The following is a 15,833-nucleotide window of genomic DNA, read 5'->3' on the forward strand; positions in this document are numbered from 1 at the left end:
ACGACCTGCTGGCGGCTTAGGGAAAGAAACAACTCACTGAGAACCGGGCATAGCGTATCTCGCTCCCTGGTCATCGAAACATCAATACCAACCCAACTAGACGTAGGCCTTACCTTCACCGTAAGGGGCCGAACTAGTATAAAACCTCTCATGTCCTTTGTCCCGATTTGTCGGAGTAATGGGCTACGGGTAGGCTAACCCGGGTCCCAGGACCTTTCAAGACATCGGGGCAGGCCGCGCCCCTAAAGCCGAGTCCCAGACGGCGACTCCGACATAAGCCGACTCCGAGCTAGGCGACCTCCAGAGAGGCCGACTATGGAGAGTCGGCCCATGACTTCTCCCTCATCCCGAAGTACGATGCGGGGTACGGTCAAGGCGTGGCCATTCCCCCTGCTTACGAGGGGCCGGCATGGCTACAGTGAGCCGTATCGCTGGAAGATCTCCGGCGAGGCGCGACACTGTTGCCATGCCTGCCCTGACATCAGCCACAGTGCGCGACGCACTGTGCCCACGACGCCAGCCTGTACGACCCGAAGGCGGCGGGGCTGCCTGTCAGTGGGCGGGACGAAGGCGGCCTAAGCGCCCTGAAGACGGACCTGTGGGAGTCGGCCTCCCTAGAGTCGGCCGACTCCTCCCTAGGGCTCCACGGGCCATTAACCAGATAGGATGGGGAATGGCGATAGTGATCGCCCGATAGACGGCGGCACTGTTGCGACGACCCAATGACCGAGCCTGCGTCATCAGGAGTGCCGCTACAGTATCAAGCCTATCCGCGGGACCCGCTAGTCGGCGGGCCCTAGAAGCCGGCGAGAAGGACGGCGGCCTGAGAGACAGACGGCTGGGACCCGCGCCCAGCCGGATTACCATTGTACCCTCAGGGGGTAGGCCTATATAAACCCCCCGGGGCACCCATGCAAAGGGTTCGGACCTAGATAGAGATAGACCAGATAGCACAGGGAGGAGAGAGCTAGCCTTGCCCTCTCCTGCCTCCCGATACAGCTCCAGGAGCACCATTGTAGTCACTTTGCCTTAGTGATCATGCGGAGACCACGCAGAGCAGCAGTAGGGGTGTTATCTCCTAGGAGAGCCCTGAAGCTGGGTAAGTTCCGCCGGCGTGCATGTCTTCGCCTCATCCCGCTTCCAGGCACCGGTGACGTTCTACTCGCTCCCACCATGATAAGCCATCCTTTGGCACATGTCGTATCCAACCCCCGACACGATTAACCCCTTCAAGCTTCCTAGTTGCGATGGCTCCACAACTAAGTCCTTTCACGAGGACATCTGACGTGACAATTCCACGACAGTTGGTGCCCACCGTGGGGCCAGCGCACGGTGGATTTGAGTTCTTGAAGGGCAACTCCGAAGGGCTCAAGGGATACGTAGTGGGCCGGATGACCAAGAGTCGTCGCGGCAAGATCTACATCAACGACGAAGGCTGGGGCCCCGACACCGGCTCAATTGAGTACGGGTATCGGGTCCCCTTCGAAGGGATCCACGTCTTCATCGACCAGATTGGCGAGCCGGGGCCTGAGCCGGACAATTGCACCGACCTCGTCGAGATGGCTCAGCGTGCGAAACCTGCCCGAGCTCAACCAGGCATGAAGCATGTCTTTGTGGGCTGCGTCCACGGAGAAGAGCTTTCTGAAGGTCCTGAAGATGGTGGTGAGACGGCCGTCCACTCTGACGGTGATTCGTCCGCCAGTTCTACCGATTCGCTGTATCAGGTACAAGATGGCGTGCTCGGGGGCTGTTCCGATGGCTTTAGTATTCCGGACCCCAGTGAGTCGCCGAATTGGGCAGGAGTCTTCATGGCTGGGACTCAACCCGGCCAAAACTCTACGGCTGCTGCTGCAGTTATATCCGGGATAGGAGCAGCCGGGGCAGGAGGCCCTGTGCGCCCGCCGGCTCAAGTGCTAATAGATCTCATGGATAAACTTACAGCCCTGTTAACCGCCATGGTTATCCCTGTGAATAAAGATGAGCATGACGCGGAGGTGGCATGGGTGCGTGAAGAGATAGGTCAGGCCAAGGAGGCCTTGGCAGCTGAGGATACTAGACTAGCTACAGAGCGGGCGGCTCTCGACGCCCGAGCACAGCGATTGCAGTCAGAAGCTTACCAGCTCACGATGAGCTTAAACGCATCCAATGAGGTTATGAGGAGAAGGTACCAGAAAACTCAGTCCCGCTTGCCTCCAAATTATGACCCTCGGGTTCTGTTTGCTACACCCGAAGCCGGCCCAAGTAACCCGCCCGATGCAAATCAGTTTATGACAGCCGGAACGGGGGGACCGACTCGGGAGATGGTACCTTCTCATGGAAACATGGCACCGCCACGTTATGTGCTGATACCGCCGGGCCACTTTTCCAACCCCATGGAGAACTTAATCGCAGCATCAGCGCGTGTGGCGGCTCTCCCAGTGGACGGTGATGATCCAACAGCGGTGGAGACCCGGAGAATCAGGGAACTTGTCCAGACGGCCCTGGCTCAGCAAGAGACCTATTCTTATAGCCGGGATAGGATTCATTCAACTCCTCCGCCTTGGTTAGCACCGCCTCATGAGAACCGGAGTCCGAATTACAGCAGGCACATGGAATCTGAAGCTTTTTCAAGTAACACCCAACGCCGTGACCAACATGGTGGCTATAACCCGGTACAGGACCGAGTACGTTAGGAGAACGAGCGGACGGCTCAGCTGGCGGCTCAACAGGCGGCACATCAGAATATTCCAGAGTATCCAATGACTTCTATTGAGATGGGAGTAGCCACCAAAACCGGTGGTGTTCCTTGTTTGATACCGGCTTTGCGCAATGTGCACCTGCCCAAGGACTTCAAGGGACCTCGAAAGGTGCCGAATTACACGGCCGACTTATAGCCTGGAGCATGGATTGAAAGTTATGAGATGGCCATGGAGCTATTGGAAGTCAGTGACGCGGCAATGGCTAAATATTTCACCATGATGTTAGATGGAATGGCCCAGTCTTGGTTAAAAAGTTTACCGCCCAATTCCATTGGTTCGTGGGAATAGTTAAAAGCCCGTTTTATCCAGAACTTCAAGGACACCTGTAAGCAATCTATGTCAATCGTGGACTTGACGAATTGTAAGCAGGGGGAGGGCAAATCTACCACCCATTGGGTACGCCGGGTCAAGGAGATAATTCATTCATTTGATAAGATGGATGCCGGCTCTGAAGTACTCATGTTGGAGAAAAATTGCAGCTTTGAGCCGCTGAGGCAGAAATTGGGGCGTCTTAAGCGTGACTGTAGGGATATGGGCACACTAATGGTGGCTCTAGTCAAATATGCCGATTCTGATAGTACCAAGGATCCTGCGTCTGATGATGAGAAGACAGGGAAGGGAAAAAGGAACGGCAATGGAAAGGGTCAACAGCACAACCCGGTGAATCAAAGCGGCAATAAGCGTAAGGCGGACGGCAACCCGGAGCTTGTAGCCAATGCAAACACACAGGGTAACAATCAGATACGTAAGGGTAAGTGGCCTTGGTCCGGCGGGTCAGGCCCATCTCTTGAGCAGCTACTCAATGAGCCTTGCCCGAAACACGGCACCCGGGAGCACCCTGCTACACATCTGTGGAAAGACTGCGCGATCATGAAGGCGTTTAAAAATTGCAATACCTTTGATGGTAGTCATGGATCTGGCGGCGGTTCAGGGGCTGGCGGCTTTCGTGGCCCGGGTGGCGGTTCAAATTCCGGTTTTCAGGGACAGCCGTGTGGAAATAATCAGCAGCAATCTGGTCAGGGAGGACAACAACAGCAGCAGTCGGGTTATCAAAGCCATCCGAAACAGTTGAGTGGTGGGCAGTACCATATGTTTACCACTAGCTTATGCAAACGTGACTAGAAGGTTCTTAAGAGGGCCGTAAATTCGGTTGAGCCGGCAATTCCTCGTTATTTGAGATGGTCAGAGCAACCCATCATATGGAGCAGAGAGGATCACCCTCCACGAGTCGATAATCCGGGTCAGTTAGCCTTGGTGGTAGCACCCCAGGTTGGTGGATATAAATTCACTAAGGTACTCATGGACGGAGGTAGCATCATCAATATCCTCTATTATGATACTTTCCAGCGCATGGGGTTGACTGAGAAGAATCTGAGGACATCCAACATTGTTTTCCCTGGGGTGGTTCCAGGCAAGTCGGCTTAACCAGTTGGCAAGATTGAATTGGAGGTGGCCTTTGGAGATGAGTATGATTCCAGGGCTGAGAAATTGACGTTTGAAGTGGTCAAAATCGGAAGTCCATATCACGCTTTGTTTGGGCGACCGGCTTATGCTAAGTTCATGGCACAACCATGTTACGTTTACTTACAGCTCAAGATGCCGGGTTACAAGGGCACCATCACAGTGCATGGGAGTCGAAAGGTGGCCTTCGAATGTTAAGAAGGCGACACGGCTTACACTGAGACTTCCTGTGCCGCGGAGGAGCTTAAATTTTATCAAGACAATGTTGACCCGGCGGATATGACCTCCCTCAAAAAACCAACTACTGAGCATGACCCGGCGTTGAAGTTTAAATCAGCCGCTGAGACAAAGCTTGTTGACTTTACCCCAGGAGACGCCTCTAAGCAGTTTAGTAGCAGTACCAATTTGGATCCTTAATAGGAAAGCGCGCTCATCGAGTTCATCCGTAAGAACCGGGACATCTTTGCATGGAAAACTTCTGACATGCCGGGTGTACCGAGGGAACTCGCTGAGCACACTCTCAATATTGATCCAAACTATAAGCCGGTCAGGCAGTTTCTCTGACGGTTCAACGAAGAGAGATGGAAGGCTATTGGGGAAGAGGTCACCCGACTCTTAGCGGCCTGGTTTATTGTTGAAGTTTTTCACCCGGAGTGGTTGGCTAACCCAGTGTTAGTGCTCAAGAAAAACGGCACTTGGCGGATGTGTGTGGATTACACGGACTTAAACAAGGCTTGTCCAGCTGATCCCTTTGCTCTCCCCCGTATTGATCAAATCATTGATGCTACGGCGGGTTGTGAAAATTTGAGCTTCTTGTATGCTTACTCTGGTTATCATCAGATCAAGATGGCAGTTAAGGACCAGGAGAAGACAACTTTCATCACTCCGTTTGGGGCCTTATGTTATGTATCTATGCCGTTTGGACTCAAGAGTGCCCAGGCGACTTATCAGCGATGTGTACAGAACTGTTTGCACGATCAAATTGAGCGTAATGTTCATGCTTATGTGGATGACATCGTGGTGAAATCCAGAGAAAAGGAAACCTTGATATCTGACTTGAGAGAGACCTTTGACAATCTCCGGGTTTACAAGATGATGCTTAACCCGACCAAGTGTGTGTTTGGTGTACCTGCAGGCAAGCTCTTGGGTTTTCTGGTATCAAACAGAGGCATTGAAGCTAATCCGGAGAAAATCACGGCAATTACCTCTCTGGCTAAGCCGGCGTGTATCAATGATGTACAGCGCCCGGCCGGTCGTGTGGCCGCTTTAAGCTGGTTCATAAGCCGGTTAGGGGAGAAGGCCTTACCGCTATATCAGATGATGACGAAAACAGACACCTTCGTCTGAAGTGACGCTGCTAACACTGCCTTTGAAGATTTGAAGAGACAGTTGTCTGAGCCACCGGTTCTTGCGGCTCCCATTGACAGAGAGCCGTTGCTGTTGTATGTGGCTGCTAATTCACGAGCGGTCAGTGTTGCCATCGTGGTGGAGCGTAAGGAAGCTGGCAAGGAGCATCCGATTTAACGACCAGTTTATTATATCAGTGAGGTGCTCATTGAGTCTAAGCAAAGGTATCCACATTGGTAGAAACTTGTTTATGGTGTGTTCATGGCAAATCGGAAGCTAAAGCAGTACTTCCAAAGTCATCCTATAACGGTGGTAAGTTCAGCCCCTCTGGGAGACATCATTCGAAACAGGCAGGCCACAGGGCGGATCGCTAAGTGGGCTATTGAGCTTGGGCCCTATGGTTTGAAGTATATGCCCCGTACTGCTATCAAATCTCAAGCCTTGGTCGATTTTATCAATGATTGGACAGAGTTGCAGGCACCTGAGGAGAAGCCGGATAATACGTATTGGACTATTCACTTTGATGGGTCCAGGCAGTTAGAAGGCTCAGGGGCTGGTGTTGTTTTAACTTCCCCTCGAGGTGACAAATTTCGCTATGTGCTCCAGCTCATGTTTCCTGGTACTAACAATGCAGCTGAATACGAGGCCTTGCTCCATGGTCTCCGGATGGCCAAGGATATGAATTTGAGCTGGGTAAGGTGTTTGGGCGACTCAAATCTCGTGGCTCAACAGGTCTCAGGCAAGTGGGATTCTAAAGATCCCCTTTTGGCGGCTTACCGTCGGGAAGTAGATGCTGTGGCTGGACATTACAAGGGTTATCAAGTGGAGCACATTGATCGAAGGAAGAATGAGGCGGCTGATGCTTTAAGCCGGCTGGGATCTCAACGTAAGCCGGTGCCACCTAACACCTTTCTTGATGTTTTGCATAACCATTCTGTTAAGGTGCCTACCTAGGAAGAACTAGCGGTGCCACACCCGGAGGCACAGCTAGTGGCGGCTCTTCATGTAATCCCGGATTGGATCGTGCCATATTTGGCCTATATGACCCGGGGAGAGTTACCGGAGGATGAAACTTTGGCAAGACAAATTGTCAGACGGTCCAAATCCATGACGATTGTTAATGGTGAGTTGCATCATTGCAGTGTGACAGGGGTGTTTCAACGCTGTGTGTCACCTAGAGAGGGACAAGAGATACTTCGTGAGATTCATGAAGGAGATTGTGGTCATCATGCCGGCTCAAAATCTCTTGTGGCCAAGGCTTTCCGTTATGGTTTCTACTGGCTCACAGCTCATGCTGATGCGGAGGATCTGGTCAGTAAATGTGACGGCTGTCAGAAGTTCTCATGACGTACTCATGTGCCGGCTCAGGAATTGAGGATGATCCCGATTACCTGGCCATTCGCTGTCTGGGGGCTTGACATGGTTGGACCTTTCAAGAGGTCTAAGGATAAAAAGACACATCTCCTGGTGGCAGTGGATAAGTTTACAAAGTGGGTTGAGGCGGAGCCAGTTAGTAAGTGTGATGCGGCCACAGCGGTTCAGTTCATGAAAAAGGTGATCTTTCGCTTTGGTTTCCCACACAACATTATAACTGATAATGGTACTAACCTTTCCAAGGGAGCCATGGAAGAGTTCTGTCAGCGAGAACATATCCGGCTTGATGTTTCGGCCGTTGCTCATCCTCAATCCAATGTTCAAGCAGAAAGAGCTAATCAAGAGATACTGAAGGGTATTAAACCCCGGCTCTTAGTCCCCTTAAAATGGACACCGGGTTGCTGGGTGGAGGAGTTACCCTCTGTACTATGGAGCATCAACACTACGCCTAACAGATCTATGGGTTATACACCTTTTTTCATGGTCTATGGAGTAGAGGCAGTTCTGCCAAGTGACATCCGACATGACTCACCTTGTGTGGCGGCTTATGTTGAGGCAGACAACGAAAAGGCTCATCGGGAGGCACTGGACTTGTTGGATGAGGAGCGAGACTTGGCAATGGCCCGCTCAACGATTTACCAGCAAGACCTGCGGCGTTATTATAGCCGCCGGGTCAAGAGCAGAACCTTTCAGGAAGGTGATTTGGTGCTCCGGCTCATCCAGGATCAATCTGACATGCACAAGCTATTTCCTCCTTGGGAAGGACCCTTTGTGGTCAGCAAGAATTTGAACAACGGGTCATACTACCTCATTGATATTTGAGAACATAAGGACTCACGTAAGTCGGAGAAGGAGACCCGCCGACCGTGGAATATAGCTCATCTTCGGCCTTACTATACTTGAGCCACCGGCTCTTAGGATGTATATACTTTTGATGATGTACATATTAGATAAAGCAATAAAGCAGGACCTCTGTCCTTTTTTCCATAAAGAATGTTTTTATGTCTTCTTTATCAGGTGGTGGACACTACCAACAGGGAGCGGATCATATCTGAATCCGGCTTTCCCTTTGGTCCCGCTTATGATCATATCTGAATCTAGCCATGATCACTTGGGGGCTTCCTGTTCAAACATAGGTCGTATTCGAACCAAAGAGAACATAGCTGTCGATACCCGCTTGATCGGCATACTGCCAAACCCACTTGGGGACTTCTTGATCATATTTGAATCACAGCTTAACTCCTTTGGGTCTGACGTGGATCGTATACGAATCATCATCATTAAACAAATCTCATGGTCACTTGGGGGCTTCCTGTTCAAACATAGGTCGTATTCGAACCAAAGAGAACATAGCTGCCGATACCCAGTTGATCGGCATCGCCAAGCCACTGGGGGCTATATGATCGTATCCGAATCTTAGCTTAACCCCTTTGGAATGGTTTACTGATCGTATTCGAATCAAAAGCCTGTAAATTATTTTGACTATCCTGAGGCCTTGGGAAAACATTATGAGATGTTTTTTGTCTTTCTGGTTTAATATTGGTCACACCAGGTTGTTAAATACCATGTGAGCATCAAGTCAGCAGGAAAGATTATAAGAGGATCGCATGTATGCTATTATGCTTGCTTAGCAAAGTCTAGTCATAAACCGGCCTGTGTAGGGTGCCTTTGGTTCGTATTCCGGGTTACACCCCCGGTGTGATAAACCGCCAAGGGAGCTTTTGTTTGTTCATGTGCAGGATAAGACAAGCAAATTTAACATCAGGGAGACAAACGATCAACATAAGCTGGAAATATATAACAATGGTGGCTTATGAAAGTATTAAGCGCCATAAACATGCGCGAAGGCATGATAAAAGTTGAGAGTTTTTTCCTATCCTATTACAAGACTCCCTGAGTCTGAATAAGTGAAGCATTGTTTTTTGCAAAACACCTGGCGATTCACTCTTTCGGCGAGCTTGAAGTCTCCGGGTTATCCTTCTCCGCTTCTCCGTCGGCTATTTTTTCTTGGAAAGTTGACGAGGCCCAGTCAATGCCGCTCAAAGCTTCAAACTCAGCTTCATCATCTATTAAACCGGCTGGGTCCACTTCAGGGGCAAAAGTATGCTTATGAATTGGAGGGATCAGGCTGATTTGATCATATGGAGTGTTTGGAATTCTCCGGTTTTCACTGTCATAAGCCGGCGCATACTTGCTAAGGTCAGTGTCGTTTCCAACAAGGGTTGCCACGGGACGTATGGCCTTGACGCAGGCGGTGAAATCATGGTCGTCAAATATAGTGTCGTCTTCCTTCAGACTTTGGTATCCAAGGGCAAGGTCGGCCGGGTCTAGTTCTGGGAGCCATGCTTTAGCCTGGCTCAATGCGGCTACGGCCCCGGCTCTTGAGGACGCCCGCCTTAAGTCTTGGATCCGCTGAGGTAGGAAAGTGAGGCTCTTCAACACATCTTGCAGAAGGCGGGGAGGAGGGCTTGATAAGGCTACAACGGAAAAAGCACGTTGTGACCCGGAGTACAGCTGTTCCACTAAGGTATAAACTGCTTTAAGCTTGATCAGCATGTTTTGTTTAAGGTTGGTACTCCTGGGGCCTGTATGTACACAAATATAACAGTCAGCCGGAGGTAATTATTACAATAGTCATTGAAAGGTTACAATGTTTGAGGTTTTGCATAGTAACTTACCGAAGATGGCTGAGACCATTTGAGATATCTGCCATTTTAAGTCAGACAGCTCGGTTGTTGCCTCTGCAAGAGATGCTTCTACTATCTCGGCCCGAGTCACTAGTGAAGCCTTCTCATTAGCCCAAGCTTTCTTCTCCGACTCAAAATTCTTCTTCAGCTTCTCATTTTCAGAGACACTGAATTCAAATTTGGAGTTAGCCTTCTGAGTCTCAAGTTCTTGAGTTTCTAGACGACTTTTCAGGACAGCAAGCTCCGATTCAAACTGACTTATGGTGGCCTGCATTGACACCAGGTTATGGTAAGGATTATAGTAAGGTAACATTCAAGTCCCAAGCACTTTACAAGTAAAGATACTTGGCACTTGGGGGCTAATGTATGATGAAGAATTTTAAACTTATCATACCGGGTCACACATATTAAGTCTCAAGCACTTTACAAGTAAAAATACATGACACTTGGGGACTAATGTATATTGCAAATTTACAACTATCATATTATGACTGGGTTAAATATATTCTCTTTGAACTGGCTCAATTAATAAGTAAAGCAGATTTCTAAGTCTACAGCATATTTATTCATAAGCGATAGACTTGGGGGCTGGTACAGTATGTAAGACTCAGGTAAAAAGTATAAGTTATACCTCAGATTTGTGCTGTATTTGTTTTACCATGTCAATTTCCAGGTCACGGCTATTATGCAATTGATTCAGATAGCCCGAGACTATATCACCAATGCTTAAGTGAGTGTAATCAGTAATGTCCTGCTTGGCTTTTTGGTGTTCGGCAAGTTCTTCCTTGGCGGAACATTTGGCAAGGACGGTAGGCCACCCTGGTTCAACAAACTGAGACCTCACAATCTCAACTTCCGGTTCATTTGTCTTGACCGGTCTAGGAGTCTCTGGGTCATTTGTGTTGATAGTATCCTCAGCAGACGGATCAGAAGTTGGCACTGGAATTTTAGAAGCCGGATCAGGCGGCGGCTGATGGGTAGAGCTGTCTGGAGCAGACGCATTAATCACCAGTTCAGTTACAATCGGGTCTTGGGACGGCTTATTCTTCTTCGCCCTCTTGCTGGGTTTCACTTGCATGCTGTTAACAAAGGCAGAATCATGAATACGCAAGCATGGGTAAAGTAAAGTTCAAGGTACATAAGGTTACATTATGCGGGAGCAGTTTTGAAAGCCGGCATGTTTGACTGCATGGATTCACTGGAAGAAGGAGATGTATCCTGATAATTGGAGTCAGACGAATTGAGAGGATGACGAATTAAGCCCGCTAAAGGTAAAACAGAACGTAAATCGGAGATAACCTCAGTCCGACGCTTCCTGGTTACGTCAGGTAAGCCGGAGGAGAGTTTCGCATCCTTGTTGTTTCGGGTCTGCCTCCGGTTCTCAAGCTGTTGTTTCTTCAAAAGAAATTGAGGATCTTGATAAGCAAGAGCATGTGAAAATCTTACTTTTTGGGTCACCCTCTTTTGCTTTGGCAAAGGCTCTCAGTCGGAGGAGATTATAGTTACCTCTTCATTGGCTGCTTGATTGTTCCCCGTATCCTCCTGAGGGGATAGAATGTCAAACAGGTAATAACAAGGGAATTAAGAAAATTTAAAGATTACCTCTTCATCGTCCGAAGAACTATCCTCCAATTTGAGTAAGTCGGAGGTGCTGGGTTTCTTCTTCTTTGAGGTTCCCGTCTTGGCGTCTTTCCTTTCGGCTTTTTTGGTTGCCCTGGCTTGTTTTGCAGCCTCATGGTCATATTTGACCTTCCAGAAGTTATCATCGGCCTATGGGAAAGGATAAGGAGTTATGAGTACCAAAAAAGGTATAACATAGCAAAGAGTATTTATTAAGATTGATAACTTACTGCAGGGGCCGGGTTCTTCTTGCAAAAGGGAAGTAAGCCGAAGGTGTTACTTGTCACAGTGCCCTCCTTCAGCACTGACTGGGTTGTAGCCTCCACCACATCATCTGGTAAGTCATCAGGACTATGGCGTAATGGGTCATCCTTTTCGCCTGTATAAGTACACATTAAGCCGGAACGGCAGCTTAATGGAAGTACTCGCCAAGTGACCCAGACTCGGACCAGATCGATGCCATTTAAATTGTTTCCCAAGAGAGCTTTGATCTTCTTGATGGTGGGATTGAGAGGCAGACGCTCAATGGCCGTCAGTTTGTCTGGTAGCGGGTGGTTGGACTCAAGGCGCAGGGCGCGAAAGCCGGACAGAGGCTTCTCATCAGCCGGAGAAGTGTCCTGACAATAGAACCATGTTTGGTTCCAAGATTTTGGGTGACTCGGCAGTTCAGCATAAGGAAAAAGACAGTCTCTCCTTCGCTGGATTGAGATGCCGCCAAGCTCAAGACTGGGCCCGTTGGCACGTTCATTTTGCCGGTTCATGTAGAAAAGTTCCCTGAATAATAGCAAACTTGGTTCCTCTCCCAGGTACACCTCGCAGAGGACTTGGAAATTGCAAATATTTGACACGGAATTGGGTCCCATGTCTTGAGGTCTAAGGTCAAAGAAATTCAAAACTTCCCTGAAGAATTTTGAGCCGGGAGGGGCAAATCCCCGGCTCATGTGATCCGTAAAAACTATCACCTCCCCTTCTTTGGGTTGAGGCTTCTCTTCAGACGGGTCAGGGACACGATAATACATGACCTCCCTTTTTGGCAGGTGGCCAGATTTCACGAACTCAGCCAGTTTACTCTTGGTAACTATGGATGGAACCCAATTGCAGGTTACAGGGGCCTTGGCCGCCTTAGGAGCCATGACAACAGTTGGCCTATGACAAAATAAGAAGATCCAGTTCAATTTTAACCAGGGAGAGAAATCCTAATTATTCAAGGTGGCGGCTTAAGGAGGGGCCTAATGATATAAGGATGACTGTGCAACAATATTTAAGCCGCTACAAGTATCAAGAGCAGTTAAAAATTGTTCAGGTCATGACAAACAACTAAGGTTCTGTGTCATTTATTTAAGCCGGACACCTCGACAGTTGTGTTTAAGGGCATTTACCAGAAGAAGTTTTCTGGGTGATAAAAACTAGTTTCATGGATGACAACTATTATTCTGGATCAAATTATTGCTCTGAAAAGAAAATTTTCTAGACCTAAAAACAGGGCAGAGAAGTTCATACATTCGAAGAGGGTTTCCAAACAAAGGGAAATGAGATCTATTTCTATGCAAGAGCAACACAAACAAGTACCGCAGCAGTTCTACATAGTTTTTACGATCTAAACAGGGCATTGGAGGTAAAAACTAGCGAGGGTTTGCATCGGGCGATGATGAACGCCGACGAACTCAACAAAGTTCCAATGCAGATCTAGGAAAGGGAAGGAGAGGAACTCACGGATGTGGACGAGCTGCGGAGGTTCACCGTCGATTTCTGGTCAGAGTCAGGTTGATGCAGTGGCCTGAGTTGGTGAAGACGAGGGGTTCGACGGCAGCGACGACGGTGGAGCTCGAGAGGAGGCAAGAGGAAGAAGACGACTGAAAGAGGGAAAGTGGAATACCTAAGTCGCGCCTATTTATAGGGAGAGGATAACTGAGACGTCACGGGAAGCGAGGAGATAAGAGTTATTATCCAGCAGCCCTGACGCCTCAATTTTCAGAAAAGTCAATAAAGCAGAGATCCGTTGAAGGATATGATGGAATAGAAAAGGAATTTAAGAGAGGATGACGTCACGCCGGGTTAACACGGATCCAGAAGATGATGTCATGGCGGGTTAAAGAAAACCTTCTGCACAGTCAGAAGACTAAAAATTTATTCTTTAAAGGTATTTTAAGATTGACATGAACAGGTTCAAATCAATCTGGGGCCTAATGTTGGAGATATAACTATTTGTGTAAGCCGCCCAGGAGGAGCCGGGTTACGCAAAGAAGACTCAAGCCCAAGACCAAGCATGAAGACCGCGGTTCAATAGGGGGCTTAAGCCCACAGGCGACTTAAGGCCCGTTGTAGTAAACCACCGTAATGGCATGACTTGTATTATAAGGTAGTTTTAACTAGTCACCGAGCCGGACATTGTTATAAGCCGGCCGGGACTCTGTAGGCCACAGGGCGTCAACCCGTGTATCTAAGGGGACGACCTGCTGGCGGCTTAGGGCAAGAAACAACTCATCGAGAACCGGGCATAGCGTATCTCGCTCCCTGGTCATCGAAACATCAATACCAACCCAACTAGACGTAGGCCTTACCTTCACCGTAAGGGGCCGAACTAGTATAAAACCTCTCGTGTCCACTACAAGAAATATGTCAACTTATGACCTTCTGTCAGTGACCTTGGAAGAATTGGTCATAGATTTATGACCATTTGAGACCAATTGGTCAAAAGCTGTTCGAGGGGCTCCAAACCCTAAACCATTGTGACCATTTTGGTAGAAAGGTCATAATTTCCTTACACGAAATGGTCATAAAGCAAACAGCGCTAGTCCGCTGCCTTATTTCTAGTTGTTAACGACCAATATAGATGGTCATAGCCTTGTAAATTGTGGTGGGTTGCTATGACTAGGCGCCACCTCATCAGTTTTGCCTATGTGTCATGTCCATGTGGCAGTTTTGCCCTAGGTTGTGAAGCAACCTATATTTCTGTAATTCCCAAAATTCCCCAAAAAATCTCATAAATTGTTTGGGTCATATCTTTGTCAAATATGTAAAAACCTTCCTTGCCTAGTTCAAAAATATTCATTTTCCTATTCTGTTCAAAACAACGGTTTGTGAAGGAAGTACCACTTTGGCATCTCCAAATAGTATCCATTTTCTACAGTGCTTTCCTATGCCCAAATAACCATCCTCCACCAAATACTAGCTCAATACATTCATTATTTTGAGCCGAGCTTCAACATTCGTATTTATGTCCAGTGTGGTAGTTTGCAAAGAAAGTACCACCTAGGCTCCTCCTTTTGAGCTGAAAATTTGTGAACACGGTCTTCTTAGTAACTGATCATCCTCAGCCAAAACTCACGCCCATTATCCATGTACATTTCCCGTACCGCTAATCAAACATTTGGCTGCTAATTCATGTTTGAGCATCGATCGGTGTCCTCGTGAGAATCTTATGTTGTAATTTTCTTCCTAGCACCAACCTGGGGAGTGCCCAACCCACTAGACATGCCTAGGCCGCGCAGAACACATGGCAACGTCACGGTCGCGCGGTGACCACGCGGCGGGCATGCGAGTTTACGCGCTCTAGAGTTGGGGCCCTCGGCCGCCGCCCAAACCTCGACGTATCGCCACCAAACCATTTATTTATGATTAAATAGGTCCTTATGTAACTATAAATGATTTTTGGAAAAAATAAATAGCAAACTATGAGGCAATTGTAGTTCAAATTTGACCCGCTTCCAACTGAATCGGCGAAAATTTGTCTTTTTCAGGAGAGGTGGATCAAAACATTTTACACCCAACCATTTTGTCAATTGTGCATTAAATATGGCCTAGTATTTTATAATAATGATTTGGCCCAATTTTGCAACAATTATTTGGTAGTTCCTTCACAAAAAAACCTCCTTCCGGGCACTCGAAAAATGGAAAATGGTTTTTTCGTCCAACGAAAATGAAAGCTTCCTTAGACAACATTGTTTGCCATTCCAATATGCACTCTTTTGCACAATATGAGATCATTTGAACAAACTATGCCATGGATGTGGCCATAAGATTGATCATTTGGCTTGAAAGCCATTGATCTCCACACATGATAGCTCGTTTCTGAGAACACTTTTTTATAATAATTGCCGTATTACAAGTTTGTTATTTTTCCTGGGAACTTGGCCACATATGATGGCACAATGCGAAGGTTTCCCAATTTTTTGATTTGTTTTGAATTTTTTATGCCCGTTTCAAAATGCGGTCAAAACGGCGGGAATGACCGTTCCTAGCTAGTGGTTGAATCTTGGATTTTTTTTGGTGTTTCTATGATTAAATAGGTCCTTATATAACTATAAATGATTTTTGGAAAAAATAAATAGCAAACTATGAGGCAGTTGCAGTTCAAATTTGACCCGCTTCCACCTGAATCGGCGGAAATTTGTCTTTTTCACGAGAGGTGGATCAAAACTTTTTGCACCCAACCATTTTGTCAATTGTGCATTAAATATGGCCTAGTATTTTATAAAAATTATTTGGTCCAATTTTGCAACAATTATTTGGTAGTTCCTTCACAAAAAAACCTCCTTTCGGGCACTCGAAAAATGGAAACTGGTTTTTTCGTCCAACGAAAATGGAAACTTCCTTAGACAACATT

The sequence above is a fragment of the Triticum dicoccoides genome, chromosome 1B (genome assembly GCF_002162155.2).
Source record: "Triticum dicoccoides isolate Atlit2015 ecotype Zavitan chromosome 1B, WEW_v2.0, whole genome shotgun sequence".
NCBI lineage: Eukaryota > Viridiplantae > Streptophyta > Magnoliopsida > Poales > Poaceae > Triticum > Triticum dicoccoides.